At 42.2% G+C, this 25,516-nt stretch overlaps 1 protein-coding gene across 1 annotated transcript in view; it reads left to right on the forward strand.

Annotated features, from left to right (window-relative positions):
• Positions 1-25,516, forward strand: part of SETBP1 (SET binding protein 1) — a 503,955-nt gene that overhangs the window by 270,182 nt on the left and 208,257 nt on the right. The gene's annotated exons all lie outside the window — the stretch shown is intronic.

The raw sequence follows: 25,516 nt of genomic DNA on the forward strand, positions 1-25,516 counted from the left end.
AGCTCCCGTTCAAAACATTCCTACTTTAGCTCTCATACTGAGATAACAGAATAGAAAGCTTTGAATAGTAGGAAAACAGGTCATAGTATGCAAACCTGGAGGCCAAGGGCCTTGGTTCATTTTTAGGATTAAGATAGGAGCAAGGACTGGCTAGGATCAGTTATTCTAGGACGGGCCCTGAGAGTGGGTAAAATTCTTGGACCTGTGATAAGTGGGAGAAAGAAAGTTCAGGCAGAAAGAACTGTGAGCCAGTTACCTGCGTTCAGGATGCCTAGGTTTATTTAAGCAGGAACAGGATAGGACAAAGGCAAAGACCTAAAGAGAAGCTATCAAAACAGAATGTTCGATTGCAAATACCAAGGCTCCAAAGCACTTGACTCACTCACAGGAAGACAGAATGCTGAGGCACAAGACAACTGAGCCAAACTAAAGAGGATTCAGAACAAAAAATCAAGAAAATCATTTGTTAGGTTATAGAGGAACTTGTACAGAGAGTAGTAATCAGTCTCAACTGAAGACGAAAGACATTCCATGCTTTTCCTAGGTAGTCCTATTCTCTTCCAGGGACGGTGGTCAGTTTCTGTACCAAGCACACATTGATTAGAGTTATATAGTGATAAAGGAGCCCTGGTGGCACAATGATTGTGCTTGGTTGCTAACTGAAAGGTCAGTGGTTCGAATTCATCATCTGCTCTGGGGGAGATGTTCCTGTAAAGATTCACAGCTTGGGAGACCCTATGGGACAGTTCCACTCTGTCCTGTAGTCAGAGAGGACTCTATAGCTGTGGGTGTTTTGGTTTGGCAGAGGTAAAATCAGCAGTCATGAACTGCAAATGGAGGGAACTCATGCTAATAAAATTCAAACTTCTATCCCTCTTGAACCAGCTTTGAAATTGCATTCTTAGAAGCTAGAAAAATACCACATAGATGTCACTTTTAGAGCACACTCAAGTTTTATTCATGATTCGAAATGGATACTGTCTACTTGGATTCTTTAGCTAAACTGTAGACTTACCATTTGGAGCAAAATAAAGGCTATCTAGCAGATTAAGGAGTCCTGGTGTGGCGCTGTAGGTTAATGCGCCAGACTGCAAAGCCTTTGAACTGCAAGAATGGAGGTTCAAGCTCACCAGCTGCTCCTCAGAAACTCTATACAGGGTTGCTATAGGTCGGAATCGACTCGACGGCACTCAACAACAACAGCAGATAGGGAGCTTTGTGCTTTTATTAAAACAATACAACCAGCCTGTTCATTTCCCCAGAAGTACCTTGTCTACTAGTAATGCCCCTCTATGTTATGTTGCTCCTTTCCTAGGACTCACGTGAGTAGACTCTGATTGACAAGGCTACCAATGATTAGTAACATGGATGCCGCTGACAGCGTACCCAGGGTGTGGAGCATGGGGATATGGATTGAGGATATATCAGAGATCCAAGAAAGAGGTTTTGGAGAATGTTTACCATCAGTTCTTCCAGGGTATCAAGCCAACTGACTGCTTTAATTTTATGTCATTCTCCTAGTGAATGGACTGATTTCTGTCCCACAAGGTGCCCACCATATCTCCCCAAAAATGTGAAGTGTAGTTTCACATAGCAACATGCCTGCCACTCAACAGCATGTGGAAGCTTTCCTCTCTCACTTCTTGATTCTTGAAGAACAATGACAAACTGATTTATTTTGCTTGGAGACCTTAATTGACTTAGAAGTTGAATGTCTTTCCTAAGAAACTTGTGGCGTTATGATTTTTTTTTTCTTTTTTCTTTTCTTCCAATTATTGCAAACCCACTCACACCTCTTATTCCCTGCAGCATTTCAAAACAGAGCTAAGTAATTTTGCTGATGCTTTTAGGATTCCTCTGATTCTCTCATTAATCTCCGTGGACAGTGGGATGCTATGACTTTAAAAAAAAGTTTTATTTTCCTACCAAACAAGGAGAAAAAAATTAAACAAGGAAGTTAGTTATCGTTGTACTGAGATGTCCATTTTTCCTCTGAAAGTTTATGAGCTATATAATCAGAGCCTTAATGTATTTTTCCTACCGAAGCAAAACCCTATACAGGGTCGCTATGAGTCAGAACCAACTCAAGGGCACACAACCACCACCACCACCCAAGCATGTACCATAAATGGAAAATAACCAAAAGGTTTGCTCGGTTAACTTAGACTATTGTAATTCACTGTGGGGTTCAGTTTGGCCCCAACTGTGTGATACATGCACACTGAGGTCATAAAACCTAGCCTTTCTAACTGTAATTAAGCCACCTTCTGCTCTACTAACCTCGGAACACTGCTAAGAGGATGTAGCAGTGCCTCCCCAATGTCAGTTTCACCAACCCGCTCTTTAAAAGATTTCAAGTCTCAGAAATCCTACATAGGTTGACTGTGAGTCAGAATAAACTCAATGGCAGCAGGTTTTGGCTTTTGTTTGTTTTCTCCTTAAAAGAGCTGACATAAGGCTCCACATTTGCTGGAGTCCGTTGTAGGCTGCTACAAAGATCTCACTGTATGTTAAATCGAATTGTTGATGCCTTTGAGATGTAATTAATTCAGGTCAGATATTTTGTCCATAGCTACACACACAGGGAACAAGGACAGTAAAAGTTGTGGTAAAATTTTGTTGCTACTACGAGCTGCCTTTCGGACTGCTCAGATGCATGAGCCATATGTACCAGAGTAGAAGTTGGGTCTACTGGGATTTCAGGAGTCGATCACCAGGCTTTCCTTTTGTGGTACCTCTAGGTGGGTTCAAACTTCCAGCCTTTTGGCTAGCAGCCAAGCGTGTTGACCATTTATACCCAGTGGACATTTACCCAGTGTCATGGCAATCTTGCTGTGATTGTTGTTAAGTGCTGTCAAGTTGCTTCTAACTCACAGCAACCTTATGTACAAGAAATTAAAATATTCCCCAGTCCTGTGCCATCCTCACTGACCTGGACAGGTGACAGCTTAGAAAACCACATGATGTATACGTTCATGTGATATCGCTGTGTACAAAATATAGAGCACTAACCATTCATTCCTCCACACTCTCTACTTCTCTGTTGGCTTTGAGAATTCATTGCAATGGCCACACAGAATGCAGAGACAATACTCACATTTAGGAGGTTTATTGGGGGAAGTTACCAGGTTACAGTACACAATCAGAAAATGCTCAGGGCGCAAGTCTTCCAGTCAGCTGCTGATGAATGCCCACAGGACACACCACTCCACCATAAGCCTCCGTCTGAAGACTCTGTGGGTCAGCAAACCTAGCTCCCCCTCTTGAGCGTCTGGAGGCACCCTACTCTACAAGTAAGTTTCCTGCCCAGAGTCACTCAGCTTTATTTGCTCCGTGGACTGGGAAGTCCACTGCCCTGTCTTGTGTTCTGGTTCTTGCCCCTATTGCTGTTGCTGCTGCTTGATGAGTCCTCTGATGCCACAGCTGTCCATCCCTGGGTGGACGAAGGTCAATGAGCAGGGATCTCAGAGTCTAAAAGACATCCTCCCCTCGTGACTCTTCTTTGATGCTACTGAGATCCCTCTCACCCCCTTATTCTGTGATGGTTCATTTTATATGCATGCTAGAGTTTCAGGTTTTCACAATTATAATTAATTAACTCTTTGGTAGCATACTGGTTCCGAGTCGGGCTGCTAACTTCAAGGTCAGCAGTTCAAAGCTACAGGCAGTTCCATGGGAAAAAGAGGAGGCTTTCTGCTACCATATAGATTGGCAGCCTTGAAAACCCTGTACAGGGTCACTGAGTCAAAACCCACTCCTCAGCATACCACCACCAACCTCCACAGCTGAATGATGTCATCCTATCAGTATCTTTCCCCACCTTGTCTTGTTCATACCCAGCAGGGCAGAAACATTGTTTGGTGGGGGTTACAGACTATGGCTAGAAGAGACATTAGATAATTCACTACACCACACAACATCTTAACAAGATACGTAACCCAGGGCTTTGAGCTGGTTTGAATGGGAATGAACCAGTTATAAGTCATGGATGATACAGCAAAATCAGAACAGTCCCAAAGACAACTGGGAAAAATTACAGGTATAGGAGATTCACAATAGGCATACTGAGCACTTTCGGGAGGCTGATGTGAGAGATTGGACTGTCTTCAGGACTGTAGAGAACAGCACATATTCAGAGTGAAATTGGCCACCATCTAAGAGTGAGACACCGACTTTGCTTCCGACTCTGTGGTCAAAGAGATTTGGCTGCTATGCAGTGCACCCACTCGCCTTATTTTCTAAGGCAGACATTCAGTTTATGGGTATCATTCCAGTACACCCACATTTTACAAATTCATACCATGAATCGGGACGAACTGTTTCCAAGCCCTGAATTGATGACGCATTCAATCAGCCAAATTTATTAAGTACCTCCTGAATGGGAGGCATTGCAGTTGCTTACATTTAAGACTATTAAAGGCCATTAGTTTGAGAAACTGACCTTCAGTTGAAAGGAACCTTCTCCCCCCGCCCCCACCTCAGATTTCACTCTTGGGGAGAAAGATTCATTTCCAACCTATTTTCATTACAGGTGTGAGAACAATCTTATATGGAACACACAGGTACCCACCATGCCACAAGGCTGGCCAAGGCAAAAGAAAATGGGTCGGATTTTGAAGCTACAGTAGGATTTTGATGGTGAAAGGAAAGCTGAGGAGGAGACAATTAACACACATGTATTAAGGGGCTACTCTAGCCAGGCACATATTTCTATTTCAATATGAACCTTGGCCTCCTGGCTTATTCCAAAGTTCCAAGGGCAGACACCAACAAAGGAAGAATGAATATACATATGTTGTTGTTAAGTGTCGTTGTCGAATCGGTTCCGACCCATAGCGACCCTGTGTAGGATTTCAGAGGAGCAACTGGTAAGCTTGAACCACTGACCTTGCAGATCAAACTGACATTGCAGTCCAGTGCAGGATTCCCATATATATCGATGCATAGTTTTAATTGTTCTCCTTCTTGACATACACACTCTCTTCTTTCGTCTTAATCCCCTCTCCACTATCCCTCCTCCTCTTCTTCCTCCACATGCCTATGAGCATGGGACAGCAGTTGGATAGATTGGCCTAATTGTAACCCAATCCTGGCCTGAGTGGAAGTCACATAGGAAACTTGTCTTCAGCAACAGCTTTTAAAGTCATCATAGGTGAAACTGTTGCACCAAAGTGAGCCAAGTTAATGCAAGCATGCTGTTAACACAGGCTGCAAATGTCCTATTCCTAAGTAAAACAATGTGCGTAATCCCAGTTGGCTGTAAATATTGATCAGGTATTTCCTGGACTATTGCTCAGCCTTCCCTTTTTCCTTTTTCCATTTAGCTGACTAATTCCAAGTCCTACCTCAGAAGTACTGTGTGATCTTAGTTTCTTTATAACGGAGACATTACTTTTTTCCTTTTGGACATGTGTCTTTTAAAAGGAGATTTTGTCTTAGATGCCTTGAGAAAGGAACTGTAAAAGGCAGTATTTTTGAACGTTTGAACATTGCTTTTCATTTTCTCAAAGGAGTTTGCACATGATCGACAGACATATTAATCAAACCCACCTACGAGACGAGAAACCCATAGTCAGAACTGAGAGGGGGAGGAGCCCAGGCGCTCCAGTGTGAGAAGGAAGAGCAGAAATTAAGCTCAAACGTCTCATAAAATGAATCCTGAATAATCCTTTTATAGTCAAACATTTTGACAGTTTTTAGGCAGGAGAGGGAGTGGGGAGTTTACATGTAGCCCAACTTATCTCCAAATTATTTGTTTGCTTTTAAAGGACTGAAGGAAAAGAAAACAAAGCTTTCTGTATACCTCTTGTTTTCTCATCTAAGCTTCCAATGATAAGATCACTAGGTCCTTCCCAGTTCTCTTCACCTTCCCCTAGAATAGACCCTTCTACTGGTAGCGGAGTGGTTATGAATCGGGCTGCGAACCACAAGGTCAGCAGTTCGAAACTACCAGCTGTTCCGTGGGAGAAAGATGAGGCTTTCTGCTCCCGTAAAGGTTTACAGCCTCGGAAACCCTGTAGAGGGTCACTATGAGTCGGAATTGACTCCACAGCATATAAGCATCACCACCACAGGCCAGTGATTAAATGCTCGGCTATTAACTGAAAGGTCAGATCCAGCTGCTCTGCAGGAGAAGGATGTGGCAGTCTGCCTGGTAAACCTTATGGAGAAGTTCTACTGTGTCCTATAGGGTCACTGTGAGTTGGAACCAACGAGGTGGCAGTGAGTTTCCAAGGAGCCTTGGTGGTACAGTGTTTAAGTATTTAACCTAGAGGTTAGTGGTTCAAATCCACCAGCTACACTATGTGTAACTAAAATAATAAAGCTCATTGCAGTTGAATCAATTCTGACTCATAGTGACTTTATAGGACAAGTTAGAACTCTGTTCCCTGGGGTTTGTGAGGTGGTGTGGTGCTATGGGTTAATACACCAGACTGCAAAGCCGTTTGAACTGCAAGGTCAGCAGTTCAGGCTCACCAGCTGCTCCTCGGAAACCCTGTATACAGGATCGCTATGGGTCGGAATCGACTCGATGGCACTTCACCACCACCACCAAATATTCATGGATGAAAACTACCTAATTTTTCTCCCATACAAGGACTGGTGGTTTTGAACTGCCAAACTTCTGATTAGTAGCCCGTCACCTAACCCACAGTGCCACTAGGTCTCCTTATTCTATCTATAACTCAAAACAAATACTCAATGCCATCAAGTCAATTTTGATTCATGGCAACCCTGTATAGTTTCCGAGGCTGGGTATCTTCACCAGTGCAGAAAGCTTCATCTTTCTCCTACAGAGTGGCTCGTGGCTTTGAACTGCCAACTCAGTGGTTGACAGCCCAGTGCTCATCCTACAGCACCATACCACATAGGTTGTTGCTATTGTCGTAGTTAAGTGCCATCGAGTCAGTTCTGATTCATAAAGACCTTGTGCAGGGTTTTCAAGGAGCACCTGGTGGGTTTGAACTGCCAGTTTTGCAATTAGCAATCCATTGCTTATCCTACAGCCCCACACCAGGACTCCAAGCCATATATGGTGGTGGTGGTGTGTTGCTGAGTTGGTTCTGAGTCATAACCACCCTGTATTGGGTTTTCGAGTCTGTAAATCTTTATGGGGGCAGAAAGCCTCATTTTTCTCCCATGGAGAGGCCAGTGGATTTGAACTGCCGACCTTGCAGTTAGAAGCACAACGTGTAACCACTCCGTTACCAGGGTAAGTATAAATTCTGTCTCATAAAAATCATGTTTTGCTCTATACAAAACATGCACAAACACAATGAGTTTGCCCAATTAAGATTGAAAATATTTTTCTTTTTCTTATGGTCAAAGCAGCTTGAGAGTTGCTACCTTATATACTGAATATGCCAAAATGTCCGTTTCTTTCCTCTAAGGCTAAGTGGTGGATCACCTCTAACAGGGATTGCCTGCACACCTCAGCTTTCATAGGCTGCCGTCAAGAACATAACTTGTTTAAGAAAGCAGAAAGTTTGAGCATACAAACCCAGAGAGAGGAGAGATGATGGAGTTTGCCTTATAGATTCTTAATTCATCATCTCTACCAAGATATTCTCCCTCTCTCCAAGCTGCTTGCCGGAACCTGCCAGGGCAATTCAGGAAATAATACCCCCTTTTTCTTAATTAAGTTTGGGAAATTGACTTCAATTTTGCCAGCCCTGCAGAAAGTAATTGTAAACATTAATTTGTTTTACATGTTCTTCCCAAGGGAGAGTCATAGTTTAATTCCGCAGTAAACAATGAATGCCTGGACTTGGATTTCTGGTGAGCCTACCTGGATCATTTTTGTGTTTTTACCCCTCATTCCTGGTAAGGCGCTAGAGGATAAGCACTAGACCAAAAGGTCGGTTTGAACTGCAAGGTTGACAGTTCAAACTCACCAGCCGCTCCTCAGAAACTCTATACAGGTTCGCTTTGAGTCAGAACCAACTCGACAGCACGTGACAACTACAACCCCACAGTGTAGTGATGTCCTTAATTGGCATAATGATATCGAGCCTGTTGGATTGTCATAAAGTTTGATTTGTGTGTTTAAAGGAGGCCCCTGGTGCTTAGCTAAAAAGCATCATGTACAAAGGAAAAGAAAATGATTATGGTGATTAATTCTGTCAGTTACGGCCTTAATCATACGCAGATTATAGACTGACATATAGTAACGCTACTTGGTTATTTCCGGAGACATTTTAGACACTTGGAAAAGTGCATTCTCTCATTTTATTCATTTAAGTTGCATATAAGTATGAAGCAAGTACAATATAAAAATCTTCAGGATTCAAAAAATGACCACCAGGAGAATACAAATGGATTCAAGCCATTAAAAACAAAAAACCTCTTAGGTTTTCTGTTGAAACATAACTGGATAACTATGGTTTCACATCAGGACTGTGGTTGAAATTGTCTTGAGAATTTTGAAAACTTATGACTAGCAGAAAGTGCTGTGAATTTGTGTTCCTGTCTCACTGTGGGGTCCTCAGATATACGTGGATGTTGAAATAGTGCTCGGTCTTCTCTTTTGGGTAATGTTTGGGTTACAAAATGGCAGTAACCTTTGACAGAGGAAGTGGTGTGGCTCAGCTAAGGTGTTAGAGCAGGTAGCTGGACTCACAAATGAGTGCTCTTTCCACAACCCCATGCTGCCTCCCAATGGGAAGATGGCCATGGTGTTAGGATGGAATCCCTTCTGAAATGGTGTTCCTTCCAAATGGACATGTTGCTGAGAATTTTAAGGTAATTTAGTGAACTTAGAAGCTAGTGTTTAGCATATAATTTTCAGACTAAGTGACTTCTTTTCAAGGAAGCTAAAAGATTTAGGTTTATTTATTTTATCCAGAGGAGGACAACTCCGGATACATTTTAAGCTGTTGATGAATAAATATTAAGAGGGAAGTCCAAAGGCCTTCTTAAAGGAGATTTTGAGTTGCTCTTTAGTGCAGTTGAGTCTCTTCTGCCTCATGGTGACCAGATTTGAACCGCCGACTTTGTGGTGCACAGTCTAGAGCTATCCTACTATCCTACAGTGACATACTATAATGGCTAGAGTGAAAATTTGTTGTTGGTCCCTCCCTTCCATTCTCACCTTACCATCCCTACACCAGTGAAAGAACTATAAATTTCACCCTTTATTCTATGTCCATTGTAACTATGCATCCACTATCAATCTAATCCTTCTTGCTGGCCTTAAAGGGAGTCCTTCCTTGACTTGTTTGAAGCGAGCTGGTCCTCCCTACTCCAGATGTAATAAGTATTGGATTCTCCAGGGGAAATAACTGCGTTCTTCCCTGTGATATGATGGTGTTTTTAGTTGTCATCCATATTTGTGTTATTCTTCATCTGCTCTGGTTTGTCAGGACCCTTCTTCCTCAATTCTCCTTGTTGTTGTTGTTGTTAAGTGCAGTCGAGTTGATCCCGACCCTTAGCGACCCTGTATAGGGTGTCTGAGAAGCAGCTGGTAAGCTTGAACCGCCAACCTTGCAGTTCAAATGGCTTTGCAGTCTGGCATATTAACCTACGGTGCCACACCAGGACTCCCAATTCTCCTTAGTTGCCGATATTTAAGCAGCTATCAGTCCACACAACTGCACCATCATACACACACAGAATTCTATCAAAATTGTAGGCTTTGTTGGCAGTGTTTATCCAGTGGTCGCCCAGAGCATGTTGCCTCACTCCTGTTGGAAATTTACTGCACTTCTGACTGGGCCGCTGTACACTGCTCACTTTGAGTTGTGAGATTGTGTTTCCTCTAGACTTGCCTCATTTTTGCTCTGAAGTTCCATAGGACCCATTTGGAGTTATATAAAACTCATATTGTTGATGTATATTCCATAGCCATGAAACCCACCTTGAGTTGCTTCCCAGCTCCATTGTGTATGCTTAAGCTTTGGGGCATCACTATGTCTGAGAAAAAACAAAAAAACATAATCTGGGCCTTTCTGTATACTCAAGAGGGTGAACATCTAAAGCTTTTGTAAAGACAATATGGTGCTTCTATTGATCCATGTGAGGTGAACATATGGAGACTCAGAGAGAAAAAAAACGCTGCCCTATTTAGCGACCCTGGGCTGATGAGACGGTGTGTTACAAATCTGAATTCCTCCCAGCATGCAGTCTGGGACACATGGGCTCATTTTACTGACGAGTTCTTCAAATCGAGCAGGGCCCATCATCTCTTACCAGTTTAGAGCTTTAATTGAGTTGTGTGAGAAACACTGCAGGTGCATCTGGGAGAGGAGAGAAAGCAAGGAAATACTGTTCCTGTTCTGAGAGACTAGGTGAATAGAGAAAGAAAAATGGCAGCAGATGAATAAGAACAGTGTGAGCCTTAAAATAAGACCATCTTTTTAGACAGCGGAAGTGGGAGATGCTTCTGCAAAATTACAGTGAAGTCCTGAACGGTGGGATTTTCCCCTTCATGTGGTATCCATGTTCATAGAACAATAAATACAGACCACAGCCTGGATGTTGAATTGGCATAATTTGGATGTGAAAATAATGGAGATTTTCAGTATGTATCTAGTTTATACAGACAGTAATTTAGAATATTTTAAGTAAAGGCTGGCCCAGGAAAGTGCTGGGTGTGGTTTTAGTTACAGGGCCTGTACTGAGAGCAGATATCGTGGCCCTAAACTCAGAGGAGCCCCTCCCTCAGGCTGTAAGTGTAGAGACGCACCATTGGATCCCTCTTTCCCATTCTTTTAGGATTCCACAGCTTTGACCTATTTTGATCAAGACCTTTTAGCTATAGCATTACTTGACCCTGTATATTTGTAAATCAAAGCCTTTACATGAAGGCATAATAGTAACCACTAGTGAACATTCCCGAAGTAACACACTGACACAGTGATTATTAGTTGAGGGTGTAAATGACTATCCACTTGGCTCTTAATTTTTCGACCCAAGAGGATCACTTGGGAAAGTTTAGATGGATTGCTATAGATATGTAGGTAGAAAGGTTTCCTGACTCCAAATCCAAATAGTATGCTTAAAAGGGACCCAGAAAGTTTGATTTTAACAAGCCCTCCAGTTAACTGTGATTCAGGGTCTCTTCTCCATATCTTGAGAATGTTGACTAGAAGAGGATTGGCTCTCTTGAGGGGTCTTAGTTTCCTGCATTTCTCAGAGCCTGTCCCTTAGAACGTTCTCTCCTATCTCACAGCCTTTGTGAAAGGGCTCCAGGTTCTACTGTATAAAGTCTTGCCAGGCCAAGTCTGGAGGAGAATAAATTCCTTTTAGGATTATAGGCTTAGGGAACTGAGAGGTGATTCAAATTCTTGATTAAGCAGAAAGAAGGAAACAAGAGGGGATGCTCCTGAGCAGGCACACCACTCTAATGTGTTTTCTCTGTAATTAAAGGAAGTGATTGCAAAATATTTGAGAGGATTAAGTGCTCAGAGAATGTAGTGATGCAATAGCATGAGATACTGCATTCTTTGAAATGATCTCTGGCTTCACTTTCTTCAGCTTCTTGAATTACTGTCACTTTGTCCTAAGAACTAAGGGAATGCCCAAATGGAAAGATTCCTTCCCGTGAGTTTAGAAAAACCAGCCTGGATTTCACACTGGGAGACACTGGGATGTGTAGCCTCAGGTCCTCCAAAGATTTTCCAGTAACTTTGAAATAAGTCATGATGTCTTTATTATCAGGGTTTGTCTTAGAATAAAAATAATAATCCCTACAATATCTTTCTACACTTTTGCCTTTAATGGGTCTACTAAACCAGCAATAATTGTTGAAAAGTCATTTTGAACCATCTGTACACAAAAACGAGCGAGTTTATATTTTGTTGTTTGCTGAGTTGGTTCTGACTCATAGTGACCCTGGATAGAGTTTCCAGACCGTACATCTTTATGGGAACAAAAAACATCATCTTTCCCGCATGGAGTGACTGGTGCATTTCAACTGCGAACCTTGCAAGGAACTTTCCTATCCTTTTCCTACAATGACACACAGGGACTCCTATACATATACATACACACACATATCTAAAATTATCTGTACCAAAAGACTTTCACATGCCAAGAATGTTTGAAATCAGGAGATTCATTTCTCCTGCAAACCAAGGGAAATGAATTAAACCCATTGCTTGAGTCCAATTCTGCCCCCTCGGGGCCCGATAGAATAGAGTAGAACTGTAATCTTTGCGGAAGCAGACTGCCACATCTTTTCAGTTAGCAACTGAGCGCTAACCCACTGTACAACCAGGGCTCCTTTTCTCCTCCAAGGTGATTATAATTGGGATCTGATAGGGGTTGGAAATAGTCATGGGGTGGTTCCTCAAGAAAAAAGGTTCTGTTTTCAAGGGAAAACTGTATATTTGTTCACCGTGGCAATGTTTGTGGATCAGCCAGGATGTAGAAAGCTCATGCTGTGGAGCCAGCCAGGTCAGGACTGGAACTACTAAGATCAGACTGGTCACATGGATGTGTGAGCTGTGCCACACACTTAGAAGGAAGACTCCCTACTTGGTTTAATGCTTTGCGTCACCATCGTGAAATTCTTCAGTAATTTTTAATCAAGAGAACCCTCGTCTTTATTTTATCTTGGGCTCCACAAGTTATGTGGCCAGCCCTGACTCAGATAGAGTATTCTTATTCCACTCTCTTAGCTAGAAGGGACTTTGAATCCCTTACTCAGATAGTCACCGTAGAAGACAAACATGTTTACAGAACATACGTAGTAACTGGATGTGTAAGAGAAAAAAGAGAAGACTGGAACCGGGGTTGGGCAATGTTTTCTGTAAAGGTCCAGATAATAAATATTTCTCTTCTCATGGGTCATCTGGTCTCTGTCACAACCATTGAACTGTGCAGTTACAGTAAGGAAGCAGTCATATACAGTTCATGAAAGAATAGATGTGGCTGTGTTGGAATAAAGCTTTATTTAATCACAAGGTCGCTGATTCAAACTCAGCAGCAACTCCTCAGAAAACCAAGGTAAGGTAACTAACTGTGAGTTGGAACTGACTCGACAACAACAACTTCTAAAATAAATTTAAGAGTGTCAAAATGTAAGGTAAAGTACAAACTTAGGAAGCCTGTTTTACGAGTCTGAATCAGCCATGTTGTTGTCAGGTGCCAACGAGTCGGAACCGACTCATAACGACCCCATGCACAGCAGAACGAAACAATGTCCAATCCTGGGCCAACCTCACTACCGCGGCCACACTTGACGCCATCAATGATGCCACCTGGCTGATCCATCTCATTGGGGGTCTTCCTCTTTTTCTCTGACCCTCCACCTTACCCAGCATGACATCCTTCTCCAGCGACTGTTCTCTCCGGACAATATGTCCAAAGTATGAGAGACGAAGCCTAGCCATCTTGGCTTCCAAGGAGCACTCTGGTTGCACTTCTTCCAAAACAGATCTATTGGTTGAATCAGCCATTGTTGTTGTTAAGTGCCGTCAAGTCGGTTCCGACCCATAGCGACCCTGTACAGGGTTTCCGAGGGTGTAAATCCTTACGGGAGTAGAAAGCCTCATCTTTCTCCCGCGGAGCAGCTGGTAGTTTCGAACCGCCGACCTTAAGGTTCGCAGCCCGATTCGTAACCACTACGCTACCAGAGCCATACAACGTTATATTTCCCCATGTTCTGTAATTGTGAATGCACCTCATACTTCCTGACATTGTTGTTGTTGTTAAGTGCAGTCAAGTTGGCTCTGACTCCTAGCAGCCCAGTATAGGATTTATGAGGAGTGGCTGGTGAATTTGAACCAACAACCTTGAAGTTCAAACAGACCTTGCTGTGCAGTGCGATATCCTGCAGCTCCATACCAGGACTGCACATCTATCTCTTCTTCACATCGAATTCTTCACAATGCACCTTTTCTTAAGCCAAGACTTAAAGCCTTACAGAAAATGATTCGAGTGACTAATTGTCTCCATTCTCACAGAGATGACACACTGCTAGAACTGTCCTAGATGCCTAGGAGATAAGTGCATTTATTGCATACAATGAAACCCACTGGGCAGTCAAAGTGGGATCCCTGACCGGCAGCATAAACATTACCTAGGAACTTGTTAGAAATGCAAATGACATGCCTCTATACTGTAGATCTACAAGGGTTTGAGTCAACCTCCAAGTGATTTTGAACACTGTCTATTGGAGAACCGCTAGGTTAGAGCGCTGTTGTTGGGTGTTCTTGAGGTGTTCCAACTCACAGCAACTCCATGTAACAAAGTAGGGCTCCTTGTTAAGGCACTAAACAACAACAACAAAATGCCTACTGCTGTCCTGCTGAATTCCACTCGAAGCGACCCTGTAGGACAGAGCTGAATTGGCTCACAAGGATTCCAAAGCTGTAGTTTTTATGGGAGCAGATTGCCACATCATCCTCCCCCTGGGGCAGCTGATGGGATTGAACCACCGACCTTTTGGGTAGCAGTCTAGGACTTCAGCCTGGCGCACTAGCAGAGCTCCTTATTAGGGCACATCAGAGCATACTTGAGAAGGACTGCCGTTACTACCAGTGAAGGTTATGGTGTGGTTATTAAAGTATTTGCCAAAGAGCACTTGGCTGATACCATGCAAGGGGTGGATTTGAGACCAAGCCTCCAGGGGCCTCTTATACTCTGCCAAGTACTGCTAGAAACAAACAACACCCCCTCCTTCCGCCCCACCTTTTTAATTTACCATATGAATCCACTTCACTCCACGCAAACAATAAACTACACATGGATCCTTACTATATAAGCCCGAACAAATACTGTTGCATCTGACACCCTAAGAAGAGCCAGCTTCCTCATTCAAGCTAATAATGTGATGTTTAATAGTCTTGTTCTGTCTCTTTGAGGAGAATTAGCTGCCTCTGACTTTGATCTGTAAATCCGCTCCTCACTTTGGCCCTCCCCACACTAGGCTTGATCTCCAGCTCCTCAGTGTGTAACACATCATTGTGACTTACCCTGTCTCTTCTGGGGTGAGACTGGACTTCCTTGTCCTTTGTTCAGACAGGAGCAATGACATGAAAAGTTGAAAGAAAAATAAAGTCGGCAGGAGATGGACTTTTGAGAACCTGTGGCTTTTGAGGCCAAATAGAGCCATCTAAGGAAGCAGACTTTAACGGACTCTTTGTGCTCTTAGCATCGTCTTTGCTGGCAGGTGGGTGACTTCTGCTTGCTCCGGGGCAAGACTTCAGCCCATGGGCATGTGGGAGGTAGCCTTGTTCTCTTGGCCGAAGCCTTGGATGGGTGTAAGGTGATAAAGGAAGTGCATTTGTGGGGGGTGGGGGGGGCAAGGGGCTGACAACATGCCTTGCCTATGTCATTTAGCTCAGTCAATAAGCCTTGCAAGTTCCTGGTGACATCACTTAGATCATCTACATGAGTCCACCTTTCCTGTCACTATAGCCAAGCCTCAGTGCATAAATACGTGGAGCTATACGCTATCTGGAGAGATTCATAGTCATATCTACAAATAATTATGACTTGATCTTTTAGAAATATTACGTCAGGTCTGCATCCGTATTAGTGTGTATCATTAAGAACTACAAGTCACAACAGTATGACATACTGACAAAGGAGTGGTGGCTTGTGTGTTGCTGTGATTCTGGAAGCTCTGCTACCAGTATTTTAAACCAGCAGAGTCACCTTTGATGAACAGGTATCAGCAGAGCTTCCAGACTACTTCTGAAAAGCCTGTTGCTGCACATAATATGAATGACAGTGGAACATGGTTGGATATTGTGCTAGAAGATGACCCCACAGGTTGGAAGGCACTCGACTCAAAAGACAACTGACCTCTTCAAAGTACAGTTGACCTTAAATAACATAGATAGAGCAGAGCTTTCAGGAGTGAAACAAAGCTGATGGGGCACAACTCAAAATGAGAAGAAACAGTTGTAAACATCCATTAGAAATGGGAGGGTGAGATGTATGAAATTTCAATCTGGTAAAATTGGAAATTATCAAAAAGTGAAATGCAAGGGATAAATGTTGAGATGTTTGGCATTAGTGAACTGAAATGGACTGATAGTGGCCATTTTGAATCAGAAATCATATGGTTTGCTATGATGGGAAAGACAAAGAAGAGGAATGGCCTCACACTCATCATCAAAATGAACCTTTCAAGATCTATCTTAAAGTACAATGCCTTCTGTGATGTGAAAACATCTATACGCATATGAGGAAGACCAATAAATACAACTGTTATTCAAATTTACAAACCAACCACTGAAACTAATGATGAAGAAATTGAGTATTTCTATAAACATTTTCAGTCTGAAATTGATTGACTACACAATTAAGGCATATTGATAACTATGGGTGACTGGAATGTATGAAAGTTGGAAAATGTGATCTTGGTGATAGAAACCATGCAGTAGATTGCATGATAAAATTTGCAAGACCAACAACTTATTCATTGCCAGTATCTTCTTTCAGAAACATAAATGGCAACTATACAGGTGGATCTCTCCAGATGGAATACAAAGGAATCAAATTGACAACATATATGGGAAATATCAACCAAATGAAGGTCAGGGGCCGAGTATGGAACAGACCATCAATTGCTAATATGCAAGTTCATACTGAAGATGAAGAAAATTAAAAATAAGTCTGTTGTTGTTAAGTGCCATTGAGTCAGATCCGACCCATAGTGACCCTTTATAGGGTTTCCTAGGAGCAGTTGGTGAGCTTGAACCACCAACCTTACAGTTGAGATGGCTTTGCAGTCTGGCGCATTAACCCACAGTGCCACAGAAAATATGACCTTGAGTATATACTGAATTTAGAAACCATCTGAAGAACATTGCATGAGACATTAATGACCAAAGACAATAGGTGTTGTCAGAGGACATCAAAAACATAATACACGAAGATAAGAGAAAGTCATTTTAAGACCATAGTGAATGTCAGAAGAATCTCTGAAACTTACTTTCAAACACAGAGAAGCTAAAGCAACTGAAAGAAATGATGAAGTAAAAGAGCTGAACGGAACATCTCAATGACAGCTCGAGAAGACAGTCAAGTATTACAATAAAGAAATGTTCAAAGACCTGGAGTTAGAAAACCAAAAGGAAAGAGCAGGTTCAGCATTTCTCAAGCTGAAAGAAGTGAAGAAAAAAATCAGTCCTCATGTTGCGATGGGATAAGCACTGGATTGCTAACCACGAGTCAGGTTAAACCCAACAGCCATTCCTTGGAATTATATTTATAATTATATTTTGTATTATAACTATATTATATATTATGGAATCCTGGTGTGGCCCTGCAGGATAATGCGCTGGACCACAAGTTCAGTTTGAACTGCAAGGTTGGCGGTTCAAACCCACCAGTGGGTCCTTGGGAACCCTATGCAGGGTCACTATGGATTGGAACCGATTCAACTTAAAAACAACAATGTATTATGCTGTAATTATATTATATATGATTAATTATACTATAATTATAATGGAGTCAGAATCGACTTACAACTAAAACATGGGCAAAATATTGATAGATGCAGTAAACATCAAAAGAAGGTGGAAGGAATACATAATAACTATACCAGAAAGAATTGGTGGGTGTTCAACCATTTCAAGACATAACATATGATTAAGAACCAATGGTATTGAAGGAAGAAGTCCAAGCTGCATTGAAGGCATTGGTAAAGAACAAGGCTCTGGGAGTTGATGGATTACAAATTGACGTGTTTCAACAAACTGATGCAGTGCTGGAGGTGCTCATTTGCCTGTGCCAAGAAATTTGGAAGACAACTGCCTGGCCAATCTGATTGGAAAAAGTCCATATTTATGTCTATTCCAAGGAAGAGTGACCCAATGGAATGCAAAAATCATCAAACAATATCATTAATGATATCACATGCAAGTAAAATTTTGTTTCAGACAATTTTAAGACAATTGCAGCAGTACATCAACAGGGAGCTTCCAAATGTTCAAGTTGGGTCAAGAAGGAGAAGCGGAATTAAGGATATTATTGCTGACGTCAGATAGATCTTGGCTGAAAGCACAGGATACCAAAAGATATCTACTTGTTCTTTATTTACTTATGCAAAGGTATTTGATTATATGGATCATGAAACACTATGAATAATATTGCAAAGAATGGGAATTTCAGAAAATTTAATTGCGCTCATGAGGGACTGATACAAAAACCAAGAGGCAGTCGTTTGATTAGGACAAGGGGATTCTGAATATTTTTAAAATCAGGAAACGTATCTTTTCACCATAGTTATTCAATCTGTATGCTGTGCTAATAATCCAAGAAACTGGATTATATGAAGAAGTATGTGGCATTAGGATCAGAGAAGGAAACTCATTAACAACCTGTGATAATTAGACGATACAACCTTGCTTGCTTAAAGAGAAGAGCACATAAAATATTTACTGATGAAGATCATAGACCATAGCCTCCAGTATAGATCAGACCTTAATGTAAAGAAAATGAAAATCCTCACAACTGGACCAATAAATAACATCATGATAATGGAGTGTAAAGATCACAGTTGTGAAAGATTTCATTTTGTTTGGATCCACAATGGAAATAGCAGTCAGGAAGTCAAAGGAGGTGTTGCATTAGGCAAATCTGCTGCAAAAGACATCTTTGCTCTTTAAAAGTTAAGAGCAAAGCTATCACTTTGAGGACTAAGGTGCACCTGACCCAAGTCATGGTATATTCAGTTGTTTTATATGCATGTGAAAGTTAGACAGTGAATAACAAAGTCTGTAGAAGAATTGATGCACTTGAATTATGGTTTTAGTGAAGAATGTTAAAAGAACCATGGGCTGCCAGATGCACTAACAAATCTGTCTTAGAAGAAGTACCACAGAATGCTCCTTTAGAATGAGGATGGAGAGACTTCTGTCTCTCATAATTTAAACAAGGTACCAGGAGGGCCCAGTCCCTGGAGAAGGACATCATGCTTGTTAAATTGGAAGGCCAGGGGGAAAGAGAAGACCCTTAATGAACTGGATTGACACAGTGGCGACAACAATGGGCTCAAACATCACAGTTGTGAGGATGGTGCAGGTGCAAGCTGCAGTTCATTCTGTTGTGCGTAAGGGTCTCAGTGAGTCCGAAAGGACGCCACTTCACCTCACTGCAGCATGAAGAACTCCTACCTCTTTTGTTCTTTGCCAACTAAATATGCATTTTTACTTTCTTTTTCCTATGTTGTTGTTGGGTGCCAAAAGTGGAATTCTGACTCGGTGATCTTATGTGGCAGAGTAGAATTGCTTCACAGGGTTTTCTTGGCTGTAATCTTTGTGGTCAAGTTTTTCCCCTGCAGTACTCCTGGGTGGGCTCAAACCACCAAACTTTCAATTAGCATCAAGTGCTTAACCATTGTGCCACTCTAGCAACTGTCATTTTTCCAATGACCAGCTTATCTATGTTGTTGCCATTAACTGGCTTTGTGTCAGCCTTCAACAGAGCAAACTCTTGTCTGGCCCTCTGCCATCCCTATGTTTTGATACCGACCAGAATTTTGTAATCCATTGGGTTTTATTTGCTGATTTTTCAGAAGTAGATGACCAGACCTTTCTACCTCACCTGTCTTTGTCTATCACTACTTTTTAACCTCAACAATACCTGTTCAACACCATAGGAACTTATAAGCATCCATGGACAGACGGATGGTGGCTGAGTAGGTGTATTGATCTGGTATCAAACCCAAGTCTTCCCCATGGATGATGAGCCAGCCCTGCCCCCATAGTTTACTCCCCAAAGCAAGCAATGAATTCTGCCTCTCTCTAGACCCATGTGTCTCTTTAGAGCTTCATGCTTCAATATGGTGGACAGTCGCCACTTGTGGCTACTTAAACGTCAATAACTAAAATTAACTAAAGTTTAAAACTTTAATTCTTCAGGCACCATGGCTATGTTTCAAGGATTCAATAGGCAGATGTATCTAGTGCCTACCATATTGAACAGTGCAGCTGGGTAACATTTCTTTCAAACCAGAAAGTTCTGTTATAGAGGTTACTCTCATCAGTCACTTGGCTCTCTCTCATTCTGTGTTACAATTTATGGTAGGCTCTCATATTTTTCATATTAAATTATAAGGTCTATTTGGACAGGAGCCATATCTTTTCATTCTTATTATCCTGGAGAGTTCCAGAAATCTGAACTGTGATTCTTAGAGAATTTAGGGCGGTAAGAAATGCGTTTATCTTATTCACTATATTCCTAGCTCCTAGAACATGGCCTAACACAGCCGATAAATATGTCTGGATGGAATTAATTAGTTAATTAGTACCAAGACCCAGATTTCATGTTCTGGATCCTAAGGGAGTTATCTGACAAGACAAAGGGCTCTGATACCAAAGACATTGAAGAATTGGCCGAACGCGTCAGGAATGCTGCAGCTGCAGGGATGTGGCCGGGATGCAGCAGGAAGCACTACCATTCGCAGTGTTCAGCCTCCTCAAAGCTAAGGTCCCTTCTACCCAACTCAGAGGAACTTCTGCACAGCAGGTTTCAGCATCCTGGCCAACATCAACAGGCGTCACACAGAAATGAACTGATCTGGAGAACCATCAGAGGACTTCAGAAAAACTCTTCCCAGTCTTTCACCTTCTTGCCAGAATCTTCTTCATGCTTAGTGTGGCGCTGTAGGATAAGCACTCAACCACAAGGTCAGTTTGAACCACAAGGTAAGCTGTTCAAACCCACCCGCCACTCCTCAGAAATCCTATACAGGGTTACTATGAGTCAGAACCAACTCAACAGCACTTAACAACAACCACTGCCACCATGGGATTTGGCTTAGGTTTTAGTTTTACAATGTTGTGGCTATAAACCTCATATGGGAGCCACACTTATTGCCAATGGCCAGAATCAACTGTTGGGTACTCTCTCCTTTTCCCACATGCAGTAGCAATCCTGATGATAAGATCCCTGAATTCTACTTAACAAACATCCAGCCCTCTTGAAGATGGGGCCACTGGCACCAAGCAAAGACTCTGGAAAACACTAGAACTCATTATATTTCCAGCAGAGTCTGGCAACTAGCTGTGGTTCTTAGAGCTTATGAATTTAAGCACTCCAGATTCACCAGAATTGTAGCATTATAATCTATTCTGGTGTGGCGCTGCAGGCTAAGGCATCACACTGCAAAGTCATTTAAACTGTAAGGTTGGTGGTTCAAGTTCACCAGCTGCTCCTTTGGATCCCTATACAGGGTCACTACGGGTTGGAAATGACTCTACGGCACTTAACAACAAACAACAACAATCTATTCTTTGACAAGACTCCAAGAAAGTGACTAGGAAGTGTATCCTCCCCTTTCTGATCATGGCTTTGTTTGGTATCATGAAGTCCATTCCAACTCTTAGCGACTCAGTATGAAATTTCCGAGGAGCAACTTGTTGGGTTTGAACTGCCGATCTTGTGGTTCCCAGTCCAGGGCTGATCCTACAGCGCCATAGCAGGAATCTTAATAGTGGCTTTAGCAACACCTGGTAGCATGGTGATATAAAACAAGGGACTGCAAGGTTATTTAGAAGCACAAAGTTGGTGTTTCAAACTCACCAGTTGCTCCTTGGAGTTGGAAGTGATTCCACAGCACTAAACAACAGTAACAACAAAGGTGGTAATACCCAGTCTATCTTTCTAAGTGCTTCCAGGTTCTTAGTGCCTGTTTTGTGGAATTAGTTCATCAGATAAGACTTTAAGGCAGAAAACTACAACTTAAATCAAGAGAGATTACAAGGGCAGAGAAAAAAAAGAGTCCTGGTGTTGTGCTATAGGATAAGCAGTGGACTGCTAACCGAAAGGTCAGCAGTTCAAATCTGCCAGCCGCTCTTGGGACACCCTCTAGAGGATCACTGTAAATCAGCACGCACTCATTGATACTTCACAACATAACTACTTTTTATTTGAAGAAGGAAATAATGTAATATAAAGCTTGTACTAAATTGATTTGGAGTCATGGTGTGGCGCTGTGGGTTAATGCGCCAAACTGAGAAGCTGTTTGAACTGCAAGGTCAGTGGTTCAAGCTCACCAGCTGTTCCTCGGAAACCCTGTACAAGGTTGCTGTGGGTCCGAACCGACTCGACCGCACTTAACAACAACAACTAACTGAGTTAGGAACAACAATTGGATTAGGTTATATTTATAAGATAATTTTTCTTGCTCTAGTATGAATTTTCAATGACTTATAAGTATAAAAAAATGCAACAAAACAAATGAAGATACAAAAGAAAACTAAACCGGAGATGTAAGTGAATTTAAGAAAGTAACTAGGCCAGTTGAACTAATCATCCTGGAGTTGGCTGGTTACTCACTCACTGTGTGGCTCTGACCTTGATAATCCTTTTAATCTTTAACAAAAACAACAGCTTTATTGAAATGCAGTTTACATGCCATAAAATTCAAACTTTCAAGGGTAAAATTCAGTGATTTTTTAAGTATATTAGCGTATTTTGCAACCAATGCCACTATCTAATTTCAGAATGTTTTTATCTCACCAAAAAAGGCATTCTGTATCCATTAAAAGTTACTTACCCACTCCCTCCCAAGTCCACCCCAAGCCCATGGCAACCACTAATCTACTTTCTGTCTCTCAGGGATTTGCCTGTTCTAGGCATTTCATTGAAACAGAATCATTAAATTTAAATGTTTAGCTTCTTTTCATGAGCATATTGCTTTCAAAATTCATTCAGGTTGTAGCATGTATTAGTACTTTATTCCTTTTATAGCTGAATTGTGTGGCTAGATGGGAGGACTTCAAAAAGTTCATGGAAAATGGAATGAAAAGATAATGGAATTTGTCTATGAACTTTTTGAAGCCCCCGGGTATTAGTGCAATAATTACCTATAATTAAAGGGAAGAGTAAAGTGTGCCAATTTCCATGGGGTAGAGCTTCCTCCCCAGCGCTCTCACCCACTGGTGTGGTGTGAGCTTGCCTTTGGTGGTGGTGGTGGAGGTGTGGGGTGTTGAAATGTAGCTGGGAATATTTTTTTAAGTTTTCAGAATGGCATTTTTCTCAAGCTACATCCTTTCTACAGCACTAGAAATGCTAGGTAGCTTTGAGCCAAACTCTTATGACTGTAGTTTACCTGACTCTTACCAGTGAAATGTTGTTGTTGTTGTTGTTGTTAAGTGCCGTCGAGTCGGGTCCGACCCATAGCGACCCTGTACAGGGTTTCCGAGGGTGTAAATCTTTACGGGAGTAGAAAGCCTCATCTTTCTCCCGCGGAGCGGCTGGTAGTTTCGAACCGCTGACCTTAAGGTTCGCAGCCCGATTCGTAACCACTACGCTACCAGTGAAATAGATGGAGGTAAAAGAAAGCATGAGTCATTGGAAGGGTAAGGTGAGAGAACTGAACTGGATGAGTTCTACCTAAATTAAAGAAACCAGCCAGCCTTGTGTGGCTAGGTCTGTAGCTCAGTGCTGAGCAAAGTGGGCATTTTTAATTGTGGGCATAGGGTCTCTTTTTTATTCAGAATTGTTTCAAAAGTGATTTTGGAGAAGTAGCTTGTCTTTGAGATGAAGGACCCTGGATTCCTGAAGATACGATGGACTTACTGTCAGGAAGGAAAGAGGAAGGTGCAGTTGTAAAGAAGGAAAACGAAGGAGAACTGAGAGAATTTGGGAGACTTCCTTGGTTGCTGGCAGTACACAGCATTCTATACATTCTCTGAAAGTGGGCTTGTGTCTTGAGAAGTTGATTTCTGGAGGGCTGTGTTGAGTGGAGAATACATTCCTGACTGCTGCAAATTCCATCATCTCTGCTGCAAAGCCTATTATGCTAATAAATTAGAATACAGAAACTCAGTTTCTTGGTGTCTGCTTGGCTGCTTTTTTTTTTGCTGGCAGATTTCAAATGTAACCTAGAGCAAAGAGGAGACATGGGAGACCATCCTATCCTGGTCATGGTCCAAGGCTGTGAGGTTCCCTCATGTGGACCATATACATCATTGGACTTAGTGTAGCCTGAAGCTAAGAGCAATCCAACAACAGTTTTTTCTCCTCATCCTCTGAATAGTTAGTGAGCTAACATTTACTGATGGTAAGCCATTGTGTTAAGCTTTTTTGCAAGCATTATCTTATTTAATTCTGTCCATAGCCCTATGAGCTCTGGTAGCGTAGTGGTTACGACTCGGGCTGTGAACCGCAAGGTCAGCAGTTCGAAACTACCAGCTGCTCCGCGGGAGAAAGATGAGGCTTTCTACTCCCGTAAAGATTTACACCCTCGGAAACCCTGTACAGGGTCGCTATGAGTCGGTTCCGACTCCACGGCACATAACAACAACAACAACAACAATAGCCCTATCAAGTCAACAGAATTATCCCATTTTGCAGGACGACAGAACCAAGGCACAAATGGGTTATATCTTTTGTCAAAGTCATGGAGAGTTAAAAGAAGCATGGCTAAGACTCATCTGAAAGACAATTCTGTAGAACGTTAATCATTTTTACTAACCCTTTTGGATTAAAAAGAAATTGTATCACATTGCCTGTACTTGGGATCACAGAATTAATTCACAGTGCTCAGGAATTAGAAGAACTCAGGAGGACAGGGGCCAAATCCCATTACTTCAATGAAACTTCTCCCAAGCGCCAACCAGATCACATTTCACTCTCCTTTCTCAGAATTCCTGTTGCATTTTGTAAGGAAGTAGCACTGAATTCCATAACCATTGGATAGCTCCTTGTGAAGAGTGAGACCTCTTGCTTTCTGCCAGTGCCCAGCCAGTGCCTCCTCCTGTCCATGAATGATTGTTAATTGAGAGGACTGTGTTCTGTAGTCTTCTTAATACTACATGCTGCCATCGCTGTTCAAGTCCTGTTATGACAGGACCCTGTTCATGGACTGACAGCAAGAAGGACTGGCGGAAGAGACGGTGGTGAGGTCAGGGGAAGGGAGAGGGAAGGTCAAGTGAGATGCACTTAGGCACATTTATTCCCTTCAGAGTTGCATTTGAGCTGAACCTAGATTGATTGTCTTTGATGGCATAGAGAAGATGAAAGATGCTGTTCCAGGGACTGTACAAGGCTCATCCCCGTTGACCCTTTGTCCGCTATTTGAATTGAGCTCGTTTCTTAATGAGAGAGCCAGGGTATGAGCTGAGCCCAGATATTGATGATGCAGGCAGGCCTCCTGTCAGTGGTCAGTGTCGTGGGTCCTTGTCAATATTAAGACCTTCACAACCACACTGGCAACCGTTGTTCTCCCAGAGGAAAATGCATCTTTTGCCCTATTGGACTAAAAGTATTTCTTTGTGTTTTGTTTTGCAAACATACACAGAGCTCATGATTTAATTGTTATGTTGATGATGAGGTGTTGTTCCTACTGTTACATCCCATCTGGTGTCTACCTGCATGGTTCGATGCCTCTAAATTTTAAGAGATCCCTGGTGGCACAGTGGTTTAAGTGCTCAGGCTGCTAAACAAAAGGTTGTCTGCTCAAGCCCACAAGCCGTGGCATGGGGAAAAGATGTGGCAGTGGGCATCTGAAGATACGCAGTCTTGGAAATCCTATGGGACAGTTCTACTCTGAGTTGAACTGACTCGACACCGTTGGGTTTGGTTTTAGGTTTAGATTCCTAAGTGTGTT

This window comes from Chrysochloris asiatica, unplaced genomic scaffold, assembly GCF_000296735.1.
Source record: "Chrysochloris asiatica unplaced genomic scaffold, ChrAsi1.0 scaffold00015, whole genome shotgun sequence".
Classification (NCBI taxonomy): Eukaryota; Metazoa; Chordata; class Mammalia; order Afrosoricida; family Chrysochloridae; genus Chrysochloris; species Chrysochloris asiatica.